The sequence below is a fragment of the Schistocerca gregaria genome, chromosome X, assembly GCF_023897955.1.
Source record: "Schistocerca gregaria isolate iqSchGreg1 chromosome X, iqSchGreg1.2, whole genome shotgun sequence".
Taxonomy (NCBI): Eukaryota; Metazoa; Arthropoda; class Insecta; order Orthoptera; family Acrididae; genus Schistocerca; species Schistocerca gregaria.
Genome location: NC_064931.1, coordinates 799992414 through 800015975, shown reverse-complemented (window position 1 = coordinate 800015975; position 23562 = coordinate 799992414). Strand labels below are relative to the sequence as shown.

The 23562-nt window shown below is 40.3% G+C and overlaps 1 protein-coding gene across 4 annotated transcripts in view; it reads left to right on the top strand.

Annotated features, from left to right (window-relative positions):
• Positions 1-12691: 12691 nt before the first annotated feature.
• The window catches only part of LOC126299391 (caspase activity and apoptosis inhibitor 1-like), a 200820-nt gene continuing 189949 nt past the window's right edge, over positions 12692-23562 (top strand). For 2 of the 4 annotated variants that reach the window (XM_049991264.1, XM_049991263.1), the window contains exon 1: positions 12692-13052. The gene's annotated coding sequence lies outside the window, so the exon portion shown is untranslated. The remainder of the gene's footprint in view (positions 13053-23562) is intronic. The other 2 variants (XM_049991265.1, XM_049991266.1) reach the window with 2 other exon arrangements.

The window sequence follows — 23562 nt, the reverse complement described above, 5'->3', positions numbered from 1 at the left end:
GGTACAATGCTTTTCACTGTTGCTTTTTGGACACCAATTATTCTGGAGAATTATCTTGGGATTCATTTATTATGGAATCATATACCACCTATGAATTCTATATCTGCATCTACATCTACATACATACTCCTCAAGTCACCTGACGGTGTGTGGCGGAGGGTACCCTGAGTACCTCTATCAGTTCTCCCTTCTATTCCAGTCTCGTATTGTTCGTGGAAAGAAGGATTGTCGGTATGCTTCTGTGTGGGTTCTAATCTCTGTGATTTTATCCTCATAGTCTTTTCGCGAGATATACGTAGGAGGGAGCAATATACTGCTTGATTCTTCGGTGAAGGTATGTTCTCGAAACTTTAACAAAAGCCCGTACCGAGCTACTGAGCGTCTCTCCTGCAGAGTCTTCCACTGGAGTTTATCTATCATCTTCGTAACGCTTTCGCGATTACTAAATGATCCTGCAACGAAGCGCGCTGCTCTCCGTTGGATCTTCTCTATCTCTTCTATCAACCCTATCTGGTACGGATCCCACACTGCTGAGCAGTATAAAGGCAGTGGGTGAACAAGCGTACTCTAACTTACTTCCTTTGTTTTCCGATGATCAACTTTATGTGATCATTCCATTTTAAATCACTCCTAATGCGTACTCCCAGATAATTTATGGAATTAACTGCTTCCAGTTGTTGACCTGCTATTTTGTAGCTAAATGATAAGGGATCTATCTTTCTATGTATTCGTAGCACATTACACTTGTCTACATTGAGATTCAATTGCCATTCCCTGCACCATGCGTCAATTCGCTGCAGATCCTCCTGCATTTCAGTACAATTTTCCATTGTTACAACCTCTCGATACACCACAGCATCATCTGCAAAAAGCCTCAGTGAACTTCCGATGTCATCCACCAGGTCATTTATGTATATTGTGAATAGCAACTGTCCTATGACACTCCCCTACGGCATACCTGAAATCACTCTTACTTCGGAAGACTTCTCTCCATTGAGAATGACATGCTGCGTTCTGTTATCTAGGAACTCCTCAATCCAATCACACAATTGGTCTGATAGTCCGTATGCTCTTACTTTGTTCGTTAAACGACTGTGGGGAACTGTGTCAAACGCCTTGCAGAAGTCAACAAACACGGCATCTACCTGTGAATCCGTGTCTATGGCCCTCTGAATCTTGTGGACGAATAGCGCGAGCTGAGTTTCACACGACCGTCTTTTTCGAAACCCATGTTGATTCCTACAGACTAGATTTGTAGTCTCCAGATAAGTCATTATACTCTAACATAATACGTGTTCCAAAATTCTACAACTGATCGACGTTAGGGGTATAGGTCTATAGTTCTGCACATCTGTTTGACGTCCCTTCTTGAAAACGGGGATGACCTGTGCCCTTTTCCAATCCTTTGGAACGCTTCGCTCTTCTAGAGACCTACGGTACACCGCTGCAAGAAGGGGGGCAAGTTCCTTCACGTACTCTGTGTAAAATCGAACTGGTATCCCATCAGGTCCAGCGGCCTTTCCTCTTTTGAGCGCGATTATAATTGTTTCTCTATCCCTCAGTCGTCTATTTCGATATCTACCATTTTGTCATCTGTGCGACAATCTAGAGAAGGAACTACACTGCAGTCTTCCTCTGTGAAACAGCTTTGGAAGAATACATTTAGTATTTCGGCCTTTAGTCTGTCATCCTCTGTTTCAGTACCATTTTGGTCACAGAGTGTCTGGACATTTTGTTTTGATCCACCTACCGCTTTGACAAAGGACAAAAATTTCTTAGGATTTTCTGTCAAGTCAGTACATAGAACTTTACTTTCGAATTCATTGAACGCCTCTTGCATAGCCCTCCTCACACTACATTTCGCTTCGCGTAATTTTTGTTTGCCTGCAACGCTTTGGCTATGTTTATGTTTGCTGTGAAGTTCCCTTTGCTTCCACAGCAGTTTTCTAACTCCATTGTTGTACCACGGAGGCTCTTTTCCATCTCTTACGATCTTGCTTGGCACATACTGATCTAACGCATATTGTACGATGGTTTTGAACTTTGTCCACAAACAAGGAATGAAAGTCGATACTTCAAATTTAATGAGCAGTTGAAGAACTGTTGTCAACTAGTCAGTCCTCCAGCCACTAATATTAGGTCTACAGAGATATATCGTTTCATGGTGCTAATTGATGCTTTTCATGATATATTTATTTCCTAAGACTTCTGCATTAATGAGAAATGACACAGAAATGAAATTTACATGTCTTTTAATTGCTGAGATGAAGAACATAGGGCAGATAAGTACAATATCTCTTACAACTAAGGTAGTCTTATGGTGAACGTCATTTTCATCTGAAGTTGATGTCAACTTGTATTTCATGGCTATTCTATTCAGATGTTAAATATAGAAACAGTAGACATCAGTGAATACTACTTATTTTGCTTTTAACTAACGCATCAACGACAGGTACCGCTCCCTGAGCACCACCAAATCAAAGATAAGCTTTTAAGTTTAAGTCTATCAGTGATATTCTGTTCTTAGATTTCTTTCTCTACACTACAGATAAAAGTTGCTCTCATGTATATGGGTAGGTCCAAACACTAACAGAATCATAGCCCCAAACGTGTTAAGTTGCAAAAATTTATCTTGAAAAAAAAAATATTTTATAGCAGTTTACAAGACTTATTTTTATGTGAAACTTGCCAAGCAATTACTTGTCACACTGCACAACTATAAGTTCCATCTGTGTAACTGCGGTTAGCATTCTGGACTGATGTGTCATAAATTGATATTGATGTGACCGACCTACACTTTGAAGTTCCAGACCTGGCCATAATGCTGCTTTTCACCGATTATGAAAGAGCTGCTCTCCAATGCAAGTACTACTCTATATATACACTTGCATTTTAGGCTACTACCAACTTAAAACATAGTCATTCCTCTGAAGACAGCGCACAATTTGGATTTATCATGCGTTACATAATGGTGTCTCACAGCCACATTTTGCTGTGAGGACTCACTACTCAGGCGGCAAGCGAGCTTGAGTGCCTATGCTCGCCTAGCTGCCTGCTGAACAGGTCTGCTTTAGTAGAACATGAAGTAAATATATATATATATATTCACTCAGCAACTATACGAAAGTCCGATCTGTTACCGTTCGATAGGAGAGGTGCCTCGCTATATAATACATTTAACTTTGCAGCCTTTTCTCTTTGGAACCACCAGAAGAAATACTTGTGAACTGTCGAAACTAGTTCTGACCGTCCATAAGTCGTAACTCGAATAGCCTTTGGCCAGTCATAGTGCAGTGCAACTGGGAGAATGTCTCTATCAGACGCATTATCGTGATCATGACAGCTGTGATCGTCATTCGAAAGAACCTGTGGGCTCTGACCCTAAAGAGAAGTAGTAGGCTCGTTTGCGCAGCTGCCAGAGAGCTACTTCCAGGCGCCAGTAGACAGGCGTTACTGTGTGTGCGATGCTATGAGGACATACGAAACCTTTTCCCAATGTGTGGGTTGCTCAAACCCTTCTTGTATCGCTTCTGCCTGAAATTTCGTTGCGTGGTCACCTAGTGGTTGTCAACCTTCAGTTCACTTTTACGCCTAGCAGGATTCCATAATCCAAAAATAAACACTGTGTTTGGGAGTTTTCGTATTACAATGTGCGTAATAAGAATATGCGATGCTTAGATACATTGATGTTTTGAAGCTCTATCAAAACCACTTCAATTTTGATATAACCTGACGTAGTTAACATCTCGTAAAAGATACAAGATGTTGGAGAATACACTAACAACATTGGTGTTTCTTAAACCACAGTAAAAAGCGTCGGTTTAAAGTGCTCTTTCATATGTGCAGATTCCCACTGAAGTACCTGGTATTAAGCTTTTCGTTGTGGCTTTCGGGATGCCAGTTTTCTCCGAGCATTCTCTCACTTTTGTTCTTTATTATGACATAATATGTAGTCTGTTGATGCTATGCACATGAGGAAATGGAAATTTGCACTTGAAATTGAGTGAGCAGTTGACACTACCCAATAGTGTGTAATGAAACACTTTGTTTCAAATACATTGACTGCATCTGTGGAAAAGGACAGTTCATTTTAGTTGATTATTAAGAGCCAAATTTTTATAGAAAACCAACAAAAATATCTTCAACGTTCTTCAAGATGATTAATGCAGCTACTAATATGGAAATAAAATGACATCAGAAAATGTAACTAATAACATTATTTTTGTCTTCTGCAATTATGTGAATGTATTTTAATTCACACGATAGCTCCCACACACGTAAATCCGTTTTGTTTTCATTTGACGTGAGTGCTGTACACAACAAGAAAAAGAGCAAAATTGCGAAATGCAAACATGTATCATGTGATGACTACACCCCACTGCAACTCAGACAGATCTGTGCATGTGAGAATCTGGCAGCTTGGCAGCGTCAGAAAAAATGTAGCAGGTGAAGTCTGGCTGCTTGATACTTACACCTCACACAGCTAGCAACCACACTCCAAGTAGCTGGAAATGGGAGAAGGCCCTGCTCACACGCGACTTCAGCTCTGCACATGCATGGGAACCCACTGGCAATTGCTCAGCGAAACCTGATATAATTCTGCTGTTAATGTATACTCCTTTATCCAAATCTCATTGGTAATCCTGTAGTGACACTACCTTCTCCTTGCGAAAATCTTCACTTGTTGCCACCTCGGCAGTGTCGTAAGTAGCGTTTCCAGCTTGGGGGAGCTTCTTTGCTCCCGAATGACCTAAGAAAGTGAGGTCAAAATGACGAAGCTGACCGCTTGGGTTAATCGTTCAAGGTTTGTTCAGATGGAAACAGTGTCTCCCTGGGAGAGCCATATTGCATTTCGTACTTGATTGTTTTCATATTATAACTGGTGTGTTGTGAAAGTATTTCATTTCAAAGTAATGGCGCAATTAAGAGTTACCAGAAATTGTTATAGTCAAATGATGGCCAATACCATTTGTTAGGTTAAAGCATTCAGGAGATGGTAACATGAAAGATAAGGCTCATGTTATAACATTTCGCTGAATGGCCAGCTGGTGTGGCTGCAGTAATACGTCGTTGCATATTATTGAGTGTAGTTTGTATGTCGTTGTAGACAGTGTCTTCAGTGTTCTGTCTACGAAAAATGGGCCTATCGGCTGATTGTTCACTATCCCACACCACACGTTTACACTCCATGGTTGCTGCCGTTCCACCTAACAAAGCCAATGGGGATTGTCAACAGACCAATAGCGCATGTTTCAGTGGTGTCTCTGGCCATTACTGGTAAATATGGCTTCATCACTAACCAAGATACATGATACATCTGGATTATCTTGACGTAATGCCCATGAACAGGAGTTAACACAATTCTAATAATCGTTTCTATTGATGGAGAGAGATGTGATGTGGATGGACCCTATGTCAATGGAGAATGTGTAGGACACTTGCCCAACTCATGCCACTTTCTTATGCGATCGCACAAGGAGTCAATGTGTGGAAAACTGCAACAGCAGCAATAACACTAATTTCTTTTCTCCCTTTTATGTCCTCACTTTTTTGTCTATTACGGTTTCTAGATGTTACACTACCACTTTCACATAATTGATTGAATAAGTTGATAAATAATTGCCGATATAGTTGACGTCTGCTGAGATATATTGCTGTATACACCGTACAAAAACAAACTGTATTCTTCCTACACTCTCCATACAACATGAACATGGAGGCTCTTTCTGTATGGGTAAATCCCATCACCCACTCACTTCCTACTGCTTGGACTGCCACACGCTAACTGACTTGCAAGTTGCAGTGCACTCAAGGAACAAAGAAACACACTGAAACCAAACATAACAACATTGCACTTACCAGCTATGTAGGTTGACAGGCGCAAACAAGTGTTGGTGTACCACATTTTTAGAATACCAAATTTCCTAAACGACTCGCAGTAGAATCCTGCAACAAACACCACTGACGTTGTTATTTACCGTACTTTTAGTTTTTTTATGTGAATAGGTGTTGCTGTGTTTCAAAAAGTGTATGTTTGGGCAATAATACTCTTTCTAAGTAGTATTACTATCTGTTTACCATCTAACATTACGAGGCCCTGGCTACCAGTAGATTCTGTGAAACCTGCACATGAATAGCACTTTCCATTTCCGAAATAGTTTTAGGTGAATAACCCAGTATACATTTTCCAATTATATTTACAATATTCTGTGTGTTCTCCACCCATAGGTTACGAAATACAATATTAACATACTTACTCCTGAAGCAGAGTATGTAGAACTCAAACAATGTAAGTAACTGAGTTGGCAGAAAAAGAGACAAGGCAGTTTGTTGCAATGTGTATACTTCAGTCTGATTAAAAAACGAAAGTTATCACAGAACTCTAGTACTTTATCTCTATTTGTCAGTGAATATATGTAAGTGCTTATATGAACCCGTTATTTACATTCATTATCACATTACTGTATTTTCACAGTTTGTATGAAGGGAATCGAACAAACACACTTCTAAGACAGAGTGCTCTTAAGTGTACATAACATTGAATTTTACAGAACATATATGTATTAAGTTAATAAGTGTCTCCCAGAATCTTTTAAAAACGTGAAGATGAAAAAATGGAAGTTGTAAGCCTTGAATCCGCTCTTGCAATTTGGTAACTTGACGCCTCTGTCCACTGTGCGACAGAAAACTGTTACAATATATAGCCTTGTCTTTCATCGTTACTGTCTCCTGAATGCTTTTACAGCCTGTATGATATTAACCGACATTTACTATCACAAATGGTTCTCAGAACGGCGTGTTTTTAATAACTCATCATTGCTCCATTGTCTTGAAATGGTATAGTTTCATAACACGCAAATTATAATACAAAAACAATCGAGTACGAAATGAAACATGGTTTCTCCCAGGAAGAGACTGTTTCCTTCTGACGTCACCTCCAACTTCTGGCGTGTGGAAACGCTAACTTGCATGTAAGATTAGTGGTGGAGGAATACACATGCAAGTTATTAATGTCTGTGGAAACCCAGCTTATGACTATGGCTCTGTGAATCGAAAACACACAGCAGTTTACTAACTTTGTGCGGAAGCATCGATAGTATTATGCAAACTTATCAATAACTGATATATTTCGTAGTATACTGTATCACACAAAATGTAAAGGGAAACAGAAATAGACATTTATTACAAACATTGCTGTTCTTACGCACAGTACTAGTTTTATATTCCGTATTCCTGGAGAATGTAATATGAAGCATTTGAATACGACTTCGTGAAAGAGAGAGAGACAGAGAGAGAAATAGCGGCTTTGACCATCGTTTGTACATAAATGCATTAGAGATAATAACAACTCTGAAAATCTCTTTCGAACACACACATACACGCACGCACATGCATATATCGATCGCACAATTCTTCGCCGCTCTTAGGCTACAACGGGAGTGTCATTTTACATCTACATCTACATGGATACTCTGCAAATCACATTTAAGTTCCTGGAAGAGGGTTCATCGAACCACCTTCACAATTCTCTACTATTCCAATTTCGTACAGGAAAACCTGCATCTTTCCGTACGAGCTCTGATTTCCCTTATTTTATCTTGGTGATTGTTTCTCCCTATGTAGGTCGGTGTCAACAAAATATTTTTGTATTCATAGGAGAAAGTTGGTGATTGGAATTTCGTGAGAAGATTCCATCACAACGAAAAACGCCTTTCTTTTAATGATTTCCAGCCCAAATCCTGTATCATTTTTGTGACACTCTCTCCCATATTTTGCAATAGTACAAAACGTGCTGCCTTTCTTTGAACTTTTTCGATGTACTCTGTCAGTCCTATCTGGTAAGGATTCCGCACCGTACAGCAGTATTCTAAAAGAGGATGGACAATCACAGTGTAGGCAGTCTCCTTAGTAGGTCTGTTACATTTTCTAAGTGTCCTGTCAATAAAACGCAGCCTTTGGTTAGCCCTCCCCACAACATTTTCTATGTGTTCTTTCCAATTTGAGTTGTTCTTAATTGTAATACCTAGGTGTTTAGTTAAATTTACGGCTTTTAGATTAGACTGATTTATCGTGTAACCGAAGTTTAACGAGTTTCTTTTAGCACTCATGTGGATGACCTCACACTTTTCGTTGTTTAGGTTCAACTGCCACTTTTCGCACCATTCAGATATCTTTTCTAAATCGTTTTGCAGCTTGTTTTCATCTTCTGATGACTTTATCAGTTGATAAACGACAGCGTCAGCTGCAAACAACCGAAGATGGCCGCTCAGATTGTCACCAAAATCGTTTATATAGATAAGGAACAGAAAAGGGCCTATAACACTACCTTGAGGAACGCCTGAAATTACTTCTATTTACTCGATAACATTCTGTCAATTACTATGAACTGTGACCTCTCTGACAGGAAATCGCAAATCCAGTCACATAATTGAGACGATATTCCATAAGCACCGAACTTCACTACGAGCCACTTGTCCAGTACAGTGTCAAAAGCCTTCCGGAAATCCAGGAATACGGACTCGGTCTGAAATCCCTTGTCAATAGCACTCAGCACTTCACGTGAATAAAGAGCTAGTTGTGTTTCACAGGATTGATGTTTTCTAAATCCATGTTGACTGTGTGTCAATAAACCGTTTCCTTCGAGGTAATTCATAGTGTTTGAACACAATATATGTTCTAAAATCCTGCTTCATATTGACTTTAATGATATGGGCTTGTAATTTAGTGGATTACTCCTACTACGTTTCTTGAATATTGGTGTGAACTGTGCTACTTTCCAGTCTTTGGGTATGGATCTTTCGTCGAGCGAACGGTTGTATATGATTGTTAAGTATGGAGCTAATGCATCTGCATACTCTGGAAGGAATCTAATTGGTATACAGTCTGGACAAGAAGACTTGCTTTTATTAAGTGATTTGAGTTGCTTCACTACTCTGAAAGTATTTACTTCTACGTTACTCATATTGGCACCTGTTCTCGATTCGAATTCTGGAATATTTACTTCATCTTCTTTTGTGAAGGCATTTCGGAAGGCTGTGTTTAGTAACTCTGCTTTGGCAGCAGTGTCTTCCATATTATCTCCATTGTTATCATGGAGAGAAGGCATTAGTATGTGAAGTAATAGATCATGGATAACTTAGAATTTCTGATCTCGATCAACATTTAAAACTAAAAGCATTGTACTCACCAAAGCAGCAACTCCTTGCCTTGGGAAGAGAACTTCAAAATAATTAGTAGGAATGGTATTGAAAATACATTCGTCATTCCTTCTTGTTGCCAAATAAATCTATCACTCTTGAGTTGACATTTACAATTTTGCACACAACTGTCCTTTCACAGTAAGGCACTGAGTCTCTTTTCTTGCATAGTGTTTCATAGAAACGTTTCAATTTTCTTGAGCAGTGAAAAGCAATGTCCAGAATGGCAACGGTATTAGCAATTTTAAAGCTTTAACAGTATCTTCAAAAGTATCACATAGCTCATCTTTTAGAATCTGCAAAAGAAATGGAACTGCGCAGGAAACTGCTCTCATCTCAGTCCTGACATAGGAGACAAGAACCTCTCTCGTCAACTTTATTTTCTTCAAAATTGAATATGTTTCGTAATCACAAGTGAATTCCCTAGAAAATTGGTTATGTATTTGTCAAAATGATTTATATCAATAAGTTGGTCGCAATAAGGTGTCCAGTGAACTGAAAATGTAATTTTATTTTAGAACAGATGGCACTGCATGCTTCAAAAGCATCTCTTTTTTATAGCTATCAACAATCTGTGGTCTCCTCATTTTCAAAACTAATATAGTAAATGATGATGCCGGCCGCGGTGGTCTTGCGGTTAAGGTGCTCAGTCCGGAACTGCGTGACTTCTACGGTCGCAGGTTCGAATCCTGCCTCGGGCATGGATGTGTGTGATGTCCTTAGGTTAGTTAGATTTAAGTAGTTCTAAGTTCTAGGGGACTGATAACCACAGATGTTAAGTCCCATAGTGCTCAGAGCCATTTGAACCATAGTAAATGATGGGGACAAGGTCATCTCTGACGTTTTCCATTACCATTTCAAACTACAGGATGTCTCGCTATGCTTTAGTCATTTCAGTTACCTTCATATGAAATTGATTAAAAAGTAGCCCATTTGCCTCGCCACTCATAACGTTCGCGCTGTCATAACTCTGAGATATTACTTTTACTCCATTACCGCCAATTAAGGGCTCAGTTTCTTTTAGAATATTCTACGACATAGCACGAGCTTCTTACTTTACGTATTTACAAGGTCATAATCTTTCAGTGGGTTTTTGATCAGTAGTGTAGCGCAAAACAGTAAACAGTTGAAATTCGCAAGATACATCTGTGATTTCCCCAGCGATTATTGCAACACGATCTGCACATTTTATTTCTTTACGAACTTCGTCATGGTACACTTACAACATGCATTGAAGTAGTTCATTCTGAACGGCCATAGAAGTAACTTTTTAAAACTGATGTTTGACTCAAATATGTTTGGAGTTCTTTATTCAATTCTGCACTGAACTGAATTAGCTCATAAAAACCTCCTGTATTTTGATAAGTATGAGATTCATCATGGCCCCTGGTAGCCAGTTCAAAGCACCACAGGGCTAAATACTATTTACAATTGAATTCAATGTGTATCAGTTCTATTCTACTTGTCTATTGTGGCTGTTAATGTTTGCCTATATTGGGAAATCAATTTTTGCTGAATGTTGGTTTTGCTTGGAAATGAAGGACTCAGAACGTTATTCAAGTGTCACTTTGATGGTTCATGTAGTTCCATTTTAGACAATTTATGACAAATATCAGTTATTCTGGAATTACTTCAATAAACATCTCCCTGAAATAACACGAAAGGTAAACATAATACAGCATCGTTTTCTTCACAGGCACAAATTCATTTTTGTTTTTTTGTCTGGTCAATTTCTGGATTTATTTTGTTTGTTCCTTTAGATTCAGATTCAGGAGTGGCCAAGCTTGCGTTTTTATTTTATTTTTTTCACTTTGTCTCCTGCTGGAAAATGGAATTTCTAATAGTGCGCTTACTTTGCTCATTGTTTATATTTTCACAGTCAGATCAATTTTCACTTAAAGAAAACACACTGTACACAGCTATGTTGTGAAATATACAAATACAAAAATAATGCCTCTGATGTGATTCCGAATCTAACAGCGTAATTATCTTCGAAACCATATACTTTATTGTTAATAATATGTAAGTGTATTGTTTCTGTATTCGATTAAATTAAACATTAATTTGCGTTTCGAATTGTTCTAACATTAACTTGCAGCGAGATTCTAACACTGCATACATTGAATTTTCAGCCCCGAATGTATTCTACCATTGTCGCTAGGTGGCAGAATTGTGCACAGCAGGCTCCGTATTGTACTGCTGTCTAACGACAGGGAACGGAAAGCTCTGAGTCAGAGCAAGCTTGGTGCAGCTGACACCTTAGAAACTGACACCTTAGCCTTTTACACAGCACTTGCGAATGTAGACGGTGTCAATCTGAAGTTGGCTCCAAGCTTCAGAAAACTACCGTGTGGAGCGCGCGCATGCAGCTTGACGCGCCTTTTCAAATCACAGACCACATTTTCGGAAACAGTGTTTTATAAGCAATTTGTATCGGCTTCTGTTTCTTTCGTTTTCATATAAGTGAGGCCGTGACGCAGCGGTACTTTGGACCCCCAACCTCCGGACGATCCAAGCCAAGGCACGCTCCTGACTATGTCTCCTCAAGCTCCTTTCCGGCTGTACTTGGGGTCTGGGCCCCTCCACCATCCTCCATACCCATAAATCCCTCATTCGCCCTATCTTTTGCTACACCCACCCTGCCTGGATCTCCGCTTCCCCTACCTTTTACAAATCCCTTCAGATCCTAGACCGCCATGCTCTTCGCCTCGCCTATCGCATCCGTCTCCCCTCCCCCACACGGATCCTGTACGACCTAATTCCCTTCCCCCACCTCCTCCTTTTCCTCGAATGGATACGGATCCTCTACACCTCCTGTAAACTCGATCCTCCTCACGAGCTGGTCTCTCCCATCCTCTCCCGACCCCATCCGCTGCCGCACCTGTATTTCCACGTCCCACCTGCTCTCCATCTCTCCACTCTCCATACCCTCTGCCAAGGTAGCTTCCGCCGGCTCCCCCTCCCTGATAATGCCCTCCTCCCCTCCATCTACCCCTCTGACCAACTTTGATCCTCCCTCCCTGTGTTTGTTCCTATGGGCACCCTCTCTCCCTTCTCTCCCCCTTCCCTCCCTCCTCCCTTACGCCCCACTCCTCCCCCAGGCTTCCCCTCCCCCCATACCTCCATTCCTCCTCCTATCTCCTCTGCCATTGGCATCTTTGCTCTCCCCTCTCCCTCTCCCTTCTTCCCCTCTTGGCAGGTCCCCAGACTCGCACACGCTACGAGGACATTCGCGCGCCGGGGATCATCGCCACCAGTTTCTCGTGTGTGTGCCATCGTGTTTGTGTTTAAGTGTTCACCGTCACGCTCCTCCGTTCACCTGTGCCGACGAAGTCGTCAGAATTTGTGCGACGTGCCGACAGTTTTTCGTGTGTTTCTCGTCGGGTGTGAGCAGCTTCGTGTTTTTTTTTGTATTCTGTGTCTACTGTTTTTTTGCCCGCCAATTTGTTCAGTCTCTTATGTGTCTTCTTTATGTTTTCTCGTTGTTAACTCTGAGGCTAAAGGGCAGCGTAGGATGTTGCTGCCAGCCTACCTGATGTAAAGGTGTTGAAATAACAATAAAAAAAACAGCGTTACTACCACACAAACCACCCTCGTCGTACAGCCTGTCTGTGTCGAGACTTTTCTTTGAGAGACCTGGGGATATTTGATACTTTGGTTAGTGATAATCTCGCTAAGCTGCCTGATGTCGGGATATCTGTGCAGATGTTAACTTTGCTATAGTTAGTGTTAGTATTTACTAAATTGAGCAGCAGAAGCAGCGACAACAACAGCAGAAGTAGAAGCTGAAGATGAGTGTACGGTAGAGGAGGGAAGTGATCCTATTCTGTTCGTGATGATAGATCGTAAAATAAGGTGAGCCGTTAGCATCGTGTAGTATTAGTTTCTGTTACAGTGTAATTATTCAATTATATTGAAGATTACTTAATTTTAACACACTGTTGCCAGAGTTTAGAAAGTGGGAACCTGGATGACAGATTTGATTCACTGATAATTGTATGTATGTGAAAATCTTTTGCAGTATCCCCTTTATTGCAGTGTGATATCAAAGTACACATTCGCGTCGCTAGTACTTGCTTGTATGGGAGAACTCATTCTAAAGCTTGATTTGAACTGCTGTGCTCAGACGATGTTTCGGGCTATGTATGTAATCCATAGGTGTAAGGGTGTCTACTGTCATTATTCTGTAATTAAATTTTAACTGATCTATTACTGTATATTTGCAACTTGTCTAACTTCTACTAGATTATTTTGACCGGAGAGCGATGGGCCCTTTTATCGATAAAAATACAGGAATCACTGTTGTATAGTTAATTTCTAAATTGGCATGAACTGATTGTTAGTATATTTAGAACGACAAGTACCAACAGCTTGAGTGAGTGCTGAGCATAAAGATAAACATGTTTGGATATGGACGAAAGTTGTCACCGTTCAGCCCAGCGCAACTTACGATCGTCTAGTTATTCCATTTCACCAGAGTTGTATATAATCGAGGTACAAGTGTATGTGGCAAATCCATGGATTTTTTTAAAAATATATACCTATGGTACGATTGTTCTGTTGATTGGCTGTCAGACGTTGGAATGTTGCGTTTTGGAGTGTAATGCAGCACATCTCCCCTGCCTCGCCGTGTGTCTGATTTATTGCATATAAATCTGCCCAATGGATTTTCAGACAAAATAGCCAATGTTTAGTAACGCCTGGAGCACCTGCCGCACAAAAGTTGTGTTGCAACTGGTTTAAGCATGTGGGGCTAAACCTTAGTCATTGTTTCATTCCTTGACTATTTGTGGAAGTTGAATGGATCCTCAAAATAGAAACAAACTTGAGGTCACGGAAAGTGCCATACATAAGTATTAAGCACAGTATTGTTGCCAAAGCTCGCTGCGGTGTAGTGGTGCACCAACCTTTTAGCTTACCTGGACCACACTGGAGGAAGATGGATATTTTTCGACTGCACATAATATACATAACACCAACAGTAGCCACAGAGCTAAAGAAAAAAAAAAGGGGGTGGAGCGGAGTGGGATTGGGATGAATTAATGAGAGAAGAAGGAAGAGCATCAAGTTGAAAATATTAAATTTATCACCGGTAGTGCCATAGGTGCTCACTTCTAGAACCACACCGATTTTAGCTGCATGCGAGCCGCGGGAGGGATGCCCTTACAGTGGGGGTGAAGGGAATAGAACCGATAGAGCCAGCATCTGATTGTAAGTATTTATGAAAGTGAAACTGCCGTGTTTTCTAGGTAGAAACAAACAGTTGTCAAATTATGCTGTAAATATAAATGTGAATGTATTTGAACAAACAGAGGCCATAGTCAGATAAGTTAACAAAACAAATTCTATAACAAATAAAAAAAGCTTATCGCAAATCATATAATGCGGGAATGATAATGTAAAGTTATACGAGAGGTGTCATTACTGAAAGTTGCGATTCCCCATCTGTGCTCTGATGTGTGATGTCATCGAGATGGCGGACTACCCTGTGTCTCAAGCGAATACAACATGGCAACCATGATGGCACTCATTTCACCAGCAAACAAACACAGATAACACGTGAAACAGTTAGTTCCAGCAATAAAATGAAGGTAACGTGACAGCTGCGGGTAGTAGGGAGTTTTGGGCTGGGACAAGCTAAACATACCACTATAACAACAACACCTTTCTGGAATGAATATTAACCCAACAATTAAGTACACAGGATTTTCAATGTTCAGCGCAACCAAAAAAAAGTGCAAAAACGAAAATCTCGGCATCGTTAATTTCGTTTCATGTACATAGCTCAAACGAAGCCCTCTGTACCAAGAACCCACACATAACTTGAAAATCTGGTACCGCAAACTTCACTTGACTTATATAACCCATACGAAACACACGATACCATAAACCCATGCATAACTCCAAAGCCCAATACTGCAATTTTTGCTCGACATACATGGCAGCTCCTAGTACCTAAACCCAACACATTGAAATTGTCAAATCTGTTAAACCAGACCTTCACTACCTCTCTTTGTATAAAATAAAGTACATATTACAACAAACCAAAACCAACTCACATAACAAATATCACTAACATAATGTAACCAATATCTGCCATACCTACTAACAACAATAAAGCCCATATACCAAACACTGGCAAGAAAACAATAAATTAATGAAAACTTGCACCACCACCAATTTCAATATACACAAACAAAGCCAAACATAAACATGTATTACAATTTTTAAAAAATCGTATAAAATAGTTAAGAGCTGAATCATTCACATTAATCTAGGCTGGCCAGTGACCAGCACTCTGCGCCCCCCCCCCCCCCCCCCCCCCACCTTGGCCTCAAGCTACACTGTAGGTCGTTCTTTCTTCATAACTTTCATTGCATCAAATAGCTTCCTATTGTATCACATTTGTTGGCTTCACTGATACAAAGCCAAATGATACCATTTTAACATCACATACACTGCAGTTCAGTTTGTCTAAGCAACCATAATTAAATAAAAGTAGTTATAAAATGTTGATATTTGATGCCCTAATGTAACTAATACACTGAACTAAGAAGTGCATGAACAAAATGAAGGACATTACTATAAGCTAGGAATAACAGTTTAAAATGAAAAAGAAAATCTAAAATGACTCTCTGAACAATTTTAATCATTTGGATTTTAAAAGGAGGCACCATCCTTCATAGTTTATGGTATGTACATTTCACCATTCTTGCCAATGTCAGCAGTAATCTTAGGATATGTCAAAAACATTCTACAATGAAACAGGAATATTCGTGGTAACACAATGAAAATTAATAGCTCAAAATACAGATGTAAATGGAATACATGTGTAAGCTCTGTTGGGATAGAATAGGTGGTCAGTCATGGTCTTAATGAAGGAACCATCCCAGCATTTGTTTGAAGTGATTTAGTTAAACCCAAATCAGCATGGCCAGGCAGTGGGAACTTGATCCTCTCGAAAATGAGGTCAGTGTCCTAACAACTGCACTGCCTCAATCAGTTCATTCATGTTATACAATATGCTTTGACTTACACACAATATGCTCCAGGTAACTTATATTATGAAAAATATTTGTGCTCTTCGTTGCGGCACAATCTGACAACCACTGATGACTTCTGAGACATGAAGATACTTCTATGCCCCTTACACTAACTCCAGTTTTTTTGAAAACTTAGCTTCAGTGCCACAAACATTCAGCTATGCTCCATGTTTGTCTTCTTGGCCTTCTCTCTGTCCACCTGAAAAATAGGGCAGTTTACCATAAAATTTTATTCCCTGGCAGTAAACTTTGTAGGGTTTTCGTTTGTTTGTTTTTACGTGGATAATGTAAGTGCAACTGGCCATTGTTCCAAGATTATTTAATGATTGCCTGATATGCACAGCAGAGTGATTGATGTACTGACATGGTGTAGTAAGGATACCCAGATTTTAATAGTTACTTACAATGACACTGACTACTACTAGTTGTTATTCTTATGGCTCTTTTCTGCAGTTTAAAAACTGTATCCATGTTTTGTGCCTTCAGTATTGAGAAAAGACTCTCACAGTAAGAAATTAGTGTGTATCACGAGCAGACATTGGCTGATAGAAACTGATGAGAGAATCATGAGAGCAAAATATGCTGTAGACATTCTTTTTGCCATCATCTTTGTGTGTTCATTCTATGGTAATTGACAATAAATATTCCCCCCTGAAAACTGTGATTATTACATAATCTATCAATTTATCATCTACACTTGATGTGACAGTTGTTTTACCTCTTTATGCCCAACTGTAAACATCATTGAGTTTCATTTGCTTTCTGTGTCATCAGTGACTATGATGTTGGCATAATCATCAAAGAGAACTTTTTCTCTGTAGCTGATACTGTCTCGAATGTCATTGTTATATAACACGAACAGAATTTGACCCAATACACTATGTTAATGTTCCTTGCCCATCACTTGTTTTACTAAAAACTGCTCATCAGCATATGTGTGTGCGGATTCTCTCTGCTTTTTGCACCCTGTTTTTGGGTAAGACTGAATCCACTTGTTCACTGTTCCTCATACAACTAGTACTTCTAGCTTGGTTAGTAGTTCTTTATAGTAAACAGTGACGAAAGCCTTTGACAAGTCAAAGAATATGCCGGTTGTGCAGACATCCTCCTCAAGACCATCAACTACTACTTTTGTAAACTCTGCAGTGGCCGATATTGTACTTCTCCCTCTGTGGAAACCAAACTGTGGTTTGTTAAAAAGATAATATTTACTCATGTAATTCATTAGTCTATCTCTTGTTAATGATTCAGGTATTTTTGAGAATATGGATAATAGTGAAACTGGCTTGTAGTTTTCAATACTTTCCACTTTGCTTTTCATTAGTAAGGGCACAACTAGTGCATACTTTAGTTACTCTGGAAAACTACCTGGACTGAAGGACTCATTGTTTCTTAATGGGGCTTGCATGTATCCTGTTGGATGAACATCTGCAACTGAGCATTATACCACTTAAGTTGTAAATTTCTTTTATTATCACAACTGGTTTTGAGCTTTCATATGCCCATCCTCAGGTGTTGCAACTGTGCTGTGGACCTCGAGCACCATGGTGGACATATACTAGGCGTGATTTGCTAGGTAAAACTGAAGCGGTTTTTTCAACCTCTACTACTTTAGAAGAGAGACTGGAACCTCATCTACGCCTGCTGAATTCTTATTTTTTAATTTCTGTATTATCGTCCTGGTTTCAAACTCTGTTGTGGCAATCATCATCATCATGCTTGATGTGTAAGTCATTGTGGATGCTACACGTGTTTTAGGAAAATTTTGCCACAACTTCTTTGCAGCACTAGAGAAATAGTCATTTACGAAATTTGCCGGTTCTTGGGGATTTTCTATTATTCTATTTCATTTGTGTGTTATTACACTTGGCAACTTTTCCCACTTTCTTCTTTTATGTGATCCTGCATTACTTTGCTTTTATTTTCTGCTTTATATATTATTTGGCCATCAAATGATTTTATGCTGCAAGAAGTACCCGCCTGTACATTTTTTTATACCTGTAAAGAACCGTTAAATTTTAGGTGCCTACGAAGAGCTTCTAATACCCTAAGTTATCCATTTATTTTCCTCAGCTGCTGTTGTAGAAATGGCTACATTTGGAAATCTCCCCTCAAAAATTAATCTAAACAATGTTTAGAATCTAGAGAACTTAGTATCTACATTGTTTTGTATATGTACTTCATCCTGGGTTTCTTTTTCCTAGAAAAAGTATGTATTTTGTGTTCTGAGAAGATCCTTTTGAAGGCGTGCAGTTTTGTGGCTTTTACCAAGCCTATCTTTAGCTTTATTATATACCAGTAGTGATCAGAAAGGCAAGGATCTCATATAAATACTTTACAGTTTTCTCTGTGTGTAACTGTAAGTACATGGTCTAAGACTGATGCTGACTTTTTGGTACCATAGTAGCTGTGTTTACCATTTTTGCCACACCAAAAGCGCTCAGAATGCTGATAAATTTAGTCACCTATATTTAATTTCACTCTCACACTTCTGTTAATATTCATGTCTCCACATATTATTATGCTAGTTTTGGGTGTTGAGACTGTTTCCAGGGTGTCAGTTAATATTGTTAACGAAAATGTGTATACCGTCACTAGGTGAGTAGCACACACAAGCGCCCCCCCCCCCCCCCCCCCCCCCCCCCCCACACACACACACACAAAATAAATAACGTTTTATAGATGTCTAGCTTTGTTAATTCAATGGTTGCCAATTAAAAATGTTTACACCAATTGTGATCTTGTCATCTCCAGCTTTAAAATATAAATACATGGTCCCACCATTTGTAAGGTGTTACAGTAGAAACTTGCACATTCATATAACATTAGCACTATATACTGTAATTCATAATCTGTACACCAGTGCTCTTAGAGCATACCACTGATCTGTTCGGAGACTGAAATTCTACTTCAAACTGACATACTTTACTTTTAAAGGACTGCACGTTCTGATGAATAACAGATAACTCTGAGCAAATTTAAATGGTTTGTGATGCATTCTATATTCTGTGCACATGACTGAGAAATCTCTAAACTGGTGGAGATGCTTTTAAGGGAGGGGAGCCTGATGCCTTGGTTTACTCTAAAAAGGCCTATTTCTCCTGCCTATGACAACAGGTAATTGATCATGTGTCCCCACACTCACCTGCTATGCTTTCACTTATTAACTGCATGAACTTCTCTCTTCCAGTCTTTTTGAGGTGCAGACCATGTCCAGAGTAACTCTTCCTCCAAATACATCTCACTGGCACCCGTTCATTTTGCACCTGGTCAGCATCGACCCATGCCATCTCTAGCTCCACTTCAATACAGCGCTGTCAAGATGAGGCTGACCGTGGTGCTGGAACTGCTCGAGGCTGAGCATGGTGTCAGAACTGCTTAACTTTACTCACATTGGTGTCACCAGTTAGGGACACTGCATTAGTCAGGTCACCTATGTTGTATGTCCTGTCCATATCCAATATGTTGCTTGCCACACTTTCTGTCACTACTGGATCCCCCTCTGTAGAATTCTTACACAAAGGCCCCAAGTCCCCAGTTACCTGATGTAGCCCATCACTTGGCTTGAAAATCCTGATAACGTGATACTCATCCTGTAACTTCGCCTGTGATTGAGAGCCTACATTTCTGACATGACTGCTGCCTCACAGCAGCATCCTCTCCTTTCTAATATTTGTGCTCTTTCTGTCCTTCCTACTAATGAGGAGAGTCCATGCAAATTTCTTACTCCTACACCATATTGAGGCTCCACTCCCCTAAACTCTGGTAGCTGGAACCTGTTGGTAGTAGACACAATAAAGCTGTCAGACTGTGTCCTCCTCCTGCTAGCCTTTCTACCAACTGCCAGTTCCCAACCATTTGCCTCATATCTGCCTTCCTTCATCCTCACTAGCTCTTCTACCTCTTGTCTGAAGGGCACAAATCTTCCTTTTCTGCTCCTCTATTAACCTATTCTTGCTGCATATTTGGCAATTCCAGGTGAGGGCCTCAGTGACCTCCCCAGAGTTCTTCCCACAACATTTCCACCCAGTGAAAGCACTTGCTACAGCTTCCACAGTGCATCCTACTAGTTACTTTCCTACAACTCCCACAGTTTCCACTCATGGTCAAGTAAAGTGCAGCAATCACTACACAAAAAGTAACATCTGATACTTTCATTAGTTCACTACTAGTGCAAGTTCAGTTCTGTCAGAAGTATATAAGCAAAAATTTGCAATAGAAGTCACATAGAAACAGAAATTCAAAGTTCCAGATAGTTCCTAAACGTAAATCTTCACTTATGTGACAAGAAAAACAGTAGTGCGGCTAATCAGTGCCAGAGGGGTCCTACTATGAAAAGAAATGGCACTCCAGACCATCACTCCTAGTTGTCGAACTGCGTGGCAGGCAAGAGTGTGGTTAGTATGCCACCACTGTCCGGGGTGCCTCCAGATATGTCCTTGGCCCGGAATCTCATTGACTGAAGTAGAATTGTCTTCAGCCACAAGTCCCACTTTGAGCTGAGCCCCGATGACCAGCAAAGGTGTCTGGAGACAGTGGTGAGGTACCAGCTGAACTGTCACTTGCCATGTGGCCTCAGAACCAGGAGTAACTGTCAGAGGTGCCATTTGCTATCATAGTAAGATCCCTTTATTTGTGGTCTGCAGCACCCTTACAGCAGAGTGGTAAGTCAGTGATATTCTATGCCATATTTTGTTGCCCTTCATGGCAAGCCATGAAGAGCTCATCACTCTTTCATGGGTTCGTGCTTGGCTACCATGGGCCCCAGCCTTTGCAGCATTTTTTTACTGATGTTAGGGCTGTCAACCATATTTTTCGATATGGTAAGTGTGCTTATAATAGGCCATGCAACTCCATATTAAATGGTGTTTATTATGCTACCCTTTCCGACAATACATGAACTGCCTGTAGTTCTGATACTCGTTGCATCTCTCTCTCTCTCTCTCTCTCTCTCTCTCTCTCTCTCTCTCTCTCTCTCTCTCTCTCTCTCTCTGCCAAAGCCTTGCCCTCCTCGACATTCATTTTGAAACACCAGCAGTTACAAGAGACACAAAATAAAATACATTAACTTAATTCTTACATCTAATCATGTCATTTTGATTTACAGCACTGTATGGCCTTATGCCCATAATGCTTGCTCATGAAACATGCTACTGACATGGATACTGTACATGATGTTGAATGACCCTCCAAATTGCGCTGTACATCGTACAGGTACTAGCCAATTCTCTCTCCATTACCTATAAAGTGTGACAAATCCACTGGTTCACTACTTTTAACAAAATTACAATTAGCGGTGTTTGGATGAATTATGCAGAACAATATCTGTCAAAGGGGTAATGCACGTTAAGTGGAGGAGCGTGCAGGACTGACGGCGTGTTTATGCTGTATGCACTGTCCACCATACACGGACTAGTTGCGAGTGGCGTAGTGCACAGATGGACCGGGATAAGGGGTTACATTGGGTGGAGTGGGTGAGCGGAAAAGGAGGTGGTGAGAACGAAGGAGGGAGGGTTGTGGAAGGTTGACTAATGGCTCGAGGAGTGGATTAAGAAGGGGCAGCAGAATAGAGGAAGGGGGGAAAACTGTGGAGGCCTTACACTTTCATTATTTAAGAGTCAATTGCCACATTTCGCACAACACAGATATAATGCCTAAGTTGTTTTGCGGTTAATTTTGATCTTCTGATGACTTCACTAGATGCTAAATGACAACATCATCTGAAAACAATCTGAGGTCTGCTCAGATTGCCCCCTAACTGTTTCATACAGACTAGGAATAACATGTTTAGTAACTTCGTTATAGTGACACTATCTTTGCTAACATTACCTTTGCTATCTTGCGGCAAGACAGTCTTATATCTGGAAATCTGTACATATGTCCAGAATCTCTTTGGGTTTTCTGCCAGATTTCAATACAGAGTTTCATTGTAAAAACTATTAAAAGCATCTCGCATTGAAGTTCTCACTAAATTTAAAGATTCTGTAAAACATCAGTAGTCTTCGAGATTATGCATTCTTTTAAATCCGGCATGTTCTTTTTGTCGCTTCTGCAACAGTTTTCTGACGTGTATTGTGTGCCATGAGGGATCAGTTCCATCTCCTACTAATTTATTTAGTATAAATTTGCTTATACATTTCTTTGAATCTAATCAACATCTGGTCTTTAGGTACATACTTTGGAAGGAGTGAAAACTGTCTTAGGAAAGCATCAAGCTAATTTTTAGTCTCATTTTTTAAATACGTATGGTGGTGGAAATATTTATTGCATCACCTCTTACACTACCTTATCAAACAATGGAAGGAGGAGTGTTGGGAGAGATAAGCCTGCACCATTGGGTGCCACACGTCACCTTCCCAAGTCTGGGTAAAGATCAAATCTCTTTTCAGGCACAAGGCCCCAACAGCTATCCATGGTGTTTCCATAAATGGCAAGCTATGTAGCGACACAAATGATTCCCAGGCCACTTTGGCGGGCAATTTTGCTGGGGCCTCTGTATTGGAGAATTACCACCCAGCCTTTCGCACCGTCAAACAGCGACTGGAAGGAAAAGTCTGTTCTTTCACTACATGTCACAGTGAATCCTAAAACGCCCCATTTACAGAGTGGGAGCTCCTTAGTGCCCGACACAGCTCCTGGGCCTGATTGCATCCACAGCCAGATGATTAACCATCTCTCATCTGACAACAAGCAACATCTTCTCGTCATCTTCAACCGGCTCTGGTGCGATGTAATCTTTCCATCACAATGATGGGAGGGTACCATCATCCTGGTGCTCAAACCTGGTAAAAACGTGCTTGATGTGGATAGCTATCAGCCTCACAAACGTTCTTTGTAAGCTGCTAGACCGTATGGTATGTCGGAAGTTGAGTTGGATCCTGGAGTCATGTGGCTTGCTGGCTTCTCCTTTTTATTCTCATGGTCAGCCAGCCATGGTAATCTGTTCTGTCGTTATAAGCTGTGCCTGTTTCTAGAGTTTGTAGTTTTCTTCTCCCCTTTTGTCCATTTGAGTGTTTGTTGCCCTTTCATCATTCTTGTGGTTTTTCCTTTCTCTTCATTTTGTGTTATCAGTCTCGCTTGTTTTATTCTCACCCTTGTGGCATTGTTTTATTTGGAACAAGGGACCGATGACCTAGCTGTCTGGTCCCTTTCCCCTCTTTTAAACGAACCAACATGATATATTGACACATAAGCGGCATGGATTTAGAAAATATTTCCTCGTGAAACACAAGTGGCTCCTTATTCAAATGAAATAATGGGGCTAGTCGTAGGGGATCACAAATTGATTCCATGTTCCTAGATTTCCAGAAAGCTTATGGTCA